Below are 7,046 nucleotides of genomic sequence, written 5' to 3'. Positions count from 1 at the left end.
TGGCCTAGTTTGCTGACTGACTCACTCATGGCACAACCTTCTCTGACATCATACTTTGACCCTTGTGTTCTATTCCACTCCCTATTCCAAGATTGGGTAACAAACAAGAGTGTGGAGTATGCCAAAGCTAACCATAGTAATTAACCTGCTAATAGTCTTAGTCCTGATTGAAAAATGAGAATAAATAGTTACTGGAATTTGGAAAGAGAGCTGAAGTCTGATTCGTAGTAAGGGAGACAGGAGCTATGGCAAAGAAAAGTAGTTGTCCTTTTGATTTAATGGAATCTCACCACCTATTAGAGGACAGAATAAAGACATAAAGAGAAGTAAATGTGAAGAAAGGAAATAGAAAAACTGTTGAACTGTTCACTGATTTAGCATTATAGATACTGCTTTCACAGGTTTATAGGAGATGTCAGCAAAATAAGTGCTGTTTTTATTACCATTCTACAGATTAAGAAACTGAAACTCCTAAATATGAAGTAACTAGATCAAAATCAAATTTTCACCTGATTACAAAGCCTGACATTCATAGCCCATGGGTGGTGAATTGCCATCAGGTGACATTTTTAGTGGGACCCCAAAACAGGATCTCACTTAATTTGCATCAATAGGGTTTCTGCAAGATTCTCAAATCACCTCCACTGTAGCAGTTTTGCAAAATTCTACTTTCAAATAGAATCTGAACATCCTCTGATTTTCCTGGAATCCTTAGCCTGCTATTTTTCTCTCACCTTCAGCAAAATCAGACTTTCATCCATTACTTACAAATAATTTGAGAAACTTTGTCACTTTTTGCTGGGGCTTTCATTACATCCACAAGATAGCTATGTTTAAGACAGATACGTTCCTGCTTGCTCTTTTTCCTGTGCGTGCATTTGGAGAAATTCCTCTTTGTAACTATAAAATTCAATCTGATTCAATCCAAGAGAAATCAAATTCAAATCCATAATTAGAGAATATTTAAATGTTTTACACTTATGACATAGGTAATAGCCAACTGCGGTATCATGCTTTCCAGAGATTGTGAACTTGTTTGTCCTCAACTCCTGGGAGAAGATGTTTCCCTGAACACACTTGGCAGAAAAAAAGGCATGTATCTTGGCTAATGAACCTAGGAGATAAAAGACTATTGAATTCTCATTCATAGAAGGGAATTTAGCAGATATATATGTGAAATCTTCTTTTTACCCACTTGGTACTGAAAACATTTCTATACCTGTCTACCATGCAAAAAAGAAAAAAAAGGGCTACCTGTTATATTGTTGCTTAAGTAGCCAATGTTTATTGGGTGCCCTTATCTGGTAGAGGCTATACTGAGTTCTAAAACACCAGAACAAGTGAAAATGATATGGTCTCTGTCTTCCTGGAGCTACAGAGCGGGCACGTTTGTGAGGGTGGAAGCAACAACTTAAGCATACACACCAAAATATATATATGTATGTCATATATTTATATGAGTGTTATCTGATTGGTAGTGTAAGTTTGCACAAGTGTGTCCTAAACAAAGTTCCCAGTCAAGGGGGCACAAGTGGAGGCAGAAATCTACCCTGACTACATAACCAAGCCAGGTGTCATGATGTGGGGCTGTGCCAACTTGGAGGGAAGAGTAATATTTGTTCACACAGAGAAGATACCCTTTTGCAATCCATCTCCTGGAGGAGGAATATTTTTCTAAATCATGCAGAGACACAAAATAGAGAGTTCTGAAGTACTATGAAGAAATATTTTGAGAATTTATGAAAGAAACAATAAGTGAGCCCGATTTCATTTGGTTAACCAGGAAGTCACCAAACAAGAAAAATGGCATTTAAGCTAATGTTTGAAGGACAAGAAGAAGTTTACCAGGTCAACAGAGAAATAAAGAGAAGTAAGGCAGGATCACTGGGTACAAATTCGCCAAGTTGGAAAGGGCTTGAGTAATTTTAGGAAATGAAAGAAGAGTGTGGCTCGCCTGTAATGGGAGAAGGGCAATTTAACATGAGATGACGTTGGAGAGATAGGTAGTGGGCAAATCATATAGAATCTTTTAAGACATCGTGGTGAATATTTATTTTAATGGTTAGTCTATTGAGAAATCATATGCTAATGATAGGATGAATGTAAGTGCTGAATGTCAAGTTGATGGAAAGACAAGTCTGGAGCATACCAGAAAGTTTTCCCTAGGAGGCACAGTACTAGACATCATCAGCATATAAATGCTACTTAGGAGTGAGATCACACAGTGGTTAACAGAAGAAGAGAAGGCCCATAACTGCACTGAGTAGAGAAGACAACTAAGACTGGGAATGAATGCAGAACTATAGAAGAAAACTGAAGGCAAGGTGCTGTCTTGGAGGACAGCGGAAAAGAGGATTCAAAAGTGATCTACTTGACTAAAATTGCTGAGTGAGCTGGTGAGATGCAGGCTAAAAACATCTATTGAATTTGGCCTCGATCACCCTCGCAAGCACCCAGGGCAGAAGAGTGGATTGAATGAAATGGATTGAACCAAATGATGTGGATGAAAGAGAGAATGCGAGTTTGGGAAATAGAGACAGTAAAGAAAAAACTTATCTGTTTTCTCTCTACTCACTGAATACTTCTGTACTCCAAATGTGTGGGTGTTTCCCCACACTAAGCAATTCTTGAGCTCTTAGGCAGACACCAGCTAGATACCCTACAGTTCAATTTACTTCTGACACTATTCTACTGGGGATAGCATTGGATCCCACAGATTAAGTGCTCAGTCCATCGAGACTGCCCTCACAAGATGTCAATCACAACTCCAGGTTGTCACTTGTGTTTCTTACCAACTGGTCATAAATTTGAGGTTCTTATAACCCCCTCCTTGAGTTTGATCATTTGCTAGAACAGCAGACCAAACTCAGGGAAACAGTTTACTTACTATTGCCATATTGGAAAGGATATTTCAAAGGATACAGATGAACAGCCAGATGGAAGAGACGCACAGGGCAAGGTATGGAGGAAAAGGTGCGGATCTTTCACGCCCTCCCCATGTGCAGCACTCTACCAGCTCCTCCACATGTTCAGCAACGTGAAAGCTCTCCAGATCCCCTTCCCCCATACTTTTGGGATTTTTATGGAGGCTTTATTACTTAGACATGATTAGTCAAATCATTGGCCACTGGAGATTGATGCAGTCTCTAGCCTCTCCCCTCTCTGCAGGTCGATGATGGGACTAAAAATTCTAACCCCCTAATCACATTGTTCCCCTGGCAACAAGCCCCCATCTTAGGGCCTTTCCAAAGTCACTTAATTAACATAAACTCAGGTGTTTTTGATAGGGGCTTATTATGGATAACAAAAAGCACTTTTGCCGCTAAGAAGCTCAGTGCCAGGAACAGAGACAAAGACCAAATATATATTTCTTCTTATAAATCACAATATCACGGTAGATATAGACAACTTTTAGCTTATCTAAAGAAGAAAATTTCTTCAGAGAACAGATTTTAGGGGTATATGGAATCAGAGGAGTATTTTTTAAATTTATGTATTTGTTTATTTAAATACTGAAGACCCTGGGTCCTATCTTATATTAGAGATAAACCAGTGAATAAAGAGAGGTTGATGATTGGGAATTGAGAGAGTATGATCAACTGTAGGATGAAACTCCTTGACAAAGTGGAAGGAGTGGAGGCCGTAATCCAGAGAAGATGTGTAGGAATTGGTCTTTGATAAGAGTGGCACCATATTCTCATTTGTAACAAGAAGGGATGATGAATGGCCTATGTGTTCATCCATTCTAAAATAAAAATAGAAGTATTTACTAACATCTAACTATATTTAATAACCACCCTGTTAGATGCTGGACACGTGCAGGTAAATAAGACCAACATGGTCACTGCCCTCAGGGAGTTTTCATTCAGTTGCAGGAAACAGATGAAGGGGAGCCAAATTTGCCACCCCAAAATGTGCCTCTTTGGCATTAGGATTATTTTTTTTTAAAGATTTTATTTTTTCCCCTTTTTCTCCCCAAAGCCCCCCAGTACATAATTGTATATTCTTCATTGTGGGTCCTTCTAGTTGTGGCATGTGGGAGACTGCCTCAGCGTGGCTTGATGAGCAGTGCCATGTCCACACCCAGGATTCGAACCAACGAAACACTGGGCCGCCTGCAGCGGGGCACACGAACTTAACCACTCTGCCACAGGGCCAGCCCCTTTTGCTGATTATTTTTAAGAAGCAGCAGACACAGGAAAAGCTCTAAAAACTCCTTGGGTAAGAGACATTTATAGTCATAAAGGAAATCTCCATGTGTAAGTAAGGGTGTCTTCCTCTGAGTACCAGGAAGAGGGGGATGACTGAATTTCTAGAAATGCTTATCAATGGAGAAGGCGTGGACTTAAATAGTCATGGCAACCTTACCCTTGTTTATTGTGCTTTTCCTGATCACCCCTCAAAGCTGGCCTCCCCCTGTCCCCCTTCTTCCAATATCTTCTTTTGTCTTTAGCTAGAGATGGTATTTAAAGTAGTGGTTTTGGATACTTCAGGTAGTTACTCAGTTTTCCTGGGTCTCTCCCATGTATATAAGTGGTATACATGTTATGAAACTTCTGTTTTTATCCTGTAATTTGTCTTTTTATTCTGGAGGGGTGGTCTCAGCCAAGAACCTAGAAGAGTAGAAGGAAAATTGTTGTTCCTCCCCGACACAGATAATAAATAAAGAAACAAAAAGAAATAAATGGGATGACTTAAAGAAAGAATTAAAAAAGGCAGGCTAAATGGAATGAGAGTGCTGAGAGAGGAGAGCATAGATAGAGCCAAGCTGTCAGAGGAGACCTCTTTAAAGGGGCGGCATTTGTGCAGAGACCCCAGTGAGGGTATGAGATGTGTCAAAATCTGAAACAGGGATGTGGAGGAAAAGAAACAAGAAAAGAGATCAGAGAGAGGTAAGCCCATTGATGCAGTTCCTAAACAAAAGCACATGTCTACCCCAGCAGGAGGCAAATGCTGTTGCAGCTACTTGGGGTGGTTGGGGAGGAAAGATTTCTCCTCTACTCTTGTAGGTTCTTCTGGCTGGTCTAAGAATTACATTGACATGAGACAGAGTAACAGGAGAAAGTCAAATTTAATTACGTACGTGCAGGAACCCCAATGAAATGAGGTTCCCAGACATTCAAACAATTAAGGCTTATATGCCATCCTGAGTTAATAAGAAGGGGGTAGGGGTCTGAGACTCCAAAGGGGAGGAAGGCAATTTACAGGAAGATGGGAAAAGCAAATGTTTGGTAAACAAATATTTGCCATGCTATGCAGAGACAATGGGACACAGAGAGGATTTGGATCAAACAGGTCTTGCTAGTTTTCTCCAGTCTGCCACACCTACCTCATTTTCTTTGTAGATATCTCTGGTATTAGTTCTTCTTCCTGGAATAAGCCCTTTCTCTAAATTCTTTTAAACAATTAAGGGAGAGGTAAAAAGCAAAATTCCTGAGATTTTCTGTTTCTTAAAAATAATCAGCTGAAAATAATCCTCATGCCAAAGAGACATATTTTGGGATGGCAAATTTTGCCCCCCAGCAGGGTTTAAAACCATTTTTTAGAAAACTCTGATGTCAGTTTATTTAAGGAAGAAATCTACTGGAACCCACGCTGAGACACTTGACTTCGGATTCCCTCATCACTCCTTTGTTTTTTTTCCTGAACATTTTTAGGTAAATCTCTGCATGGTGTACTTTCTTAGGTTGCTGTTTCAATACTTTGTTTAATCTTTAAAAAAAAAATCACCTGGATGTTGTGCAAAACTTATTCTCCAATACACTACAAGTTTTACTCTAGTCTCCGATAACTGATGAAATACTGTAACCCGATGTTTCAGCTGCTACAAAGTTCCTGGTTCCTTCAGGAATGTTTTACATTTCATTAGGATAATGATAGAGTTTACAGTTATCTACATTACATAATTACATCCATTAATAGTAATAGCGCATTTTTACATTAATCATAATGAGAATTAATGGGTGGCTGTATAGGTTTCTGGCAACAAGGAAAAATTTTGGTACCAATTACTCTTTATAGCTGAAGATAAACTTACGCATATATTTACTTTGGTAATTCATTTAGAAAATTATAAGTTTTCAACTTTCACTAATCATGAATTATGAAAATTAGAAAAAAACATATATAAGGTGGGAAATTAGGCTTTGGAAATCTAAAGGGAAGGAAGTTTATTGTAAGAGGAGGCAGTTTGCCGTGGAGGTTAAGGAGGTAAACCTCCTTAGATCTAGAACCCAGTATCTGCCACTTACACACTCATGTTTAAACTCTCCCATTCTTAGTTTCTTCCTAGTTTATAGGTTAGGATTCTTGATAACTACTGCCCTGAGCTTACCAATTTAGAGAGATAATTTTGTAAATTTTCAGCATGCTGCCTGTTACGTCTTAAATACTCAATAAATGGTCATTGTATATGTGGAGAATAGGGAGTCAGGGTTTATGCAATAAAGGCTTAGGAAATATATATTTTTCCCTTAAAGCTCTAAGAGTAGGTAAACTCACAGCTTGGAACTATACTCTTGGGTCTCGCCAAGAGAATATGGACCAGAAGTGTAAGTGAGGCTGAGAGAGGCAGGAGGTGGCTGTGGAAACTGTATTTCATGGGTCATAAAATCAGAAAGGCATCACAATTTGGAATGGAAGACCAATCAGAGTTAGAAAATAAATTCCTCCTGGCATGCATATTATCCTTAGTAAAGCAAAATGAATGTACAAGCATCTCACTGAAATGCAGGGGAGTGAGATACTAAAATTTTTCTAGATGCCCAGTGCCGGTTAAAGGGAAAGTAATGTGTAATAGAAATTATTACTAATTTAGGACTTGCAACATCCCTTCACACATTTACATGAAGCCTTATTCTCTAATAGCTCTCAATTTCTCTCTCTCTTGCACCTATGTTCTTCAAAGTAACTACTCTTTCCTGGAAGGTTTGTGGGACATTTCTCTCTATGATGGGAAGAGATGGGACCTTTTCATACATTTTGAAGTACTCAGATCTTGATTATCTGTTTTATTTATTAAATCATCCAATCCTCGTGACAACTTT

The sequence above is a fragment of the Equus quagga genome, chromosome 13, assembly GCF_021613505.1.
Source record: "Equus quagga isolate Etosha38 chromosome 13, UCLA_HA_Equagga_1.0, whole genome shotgun sequence".
Taxonomy (NCBI): domain Eukaryota; kingdom Metazoa; phylum Chordata; class Mammalia; order Perissodactyla; family Equidae; genus Equus; species Equus quagga.
This window is presented reverse-complemented; position numbering follows the sequence as displayed.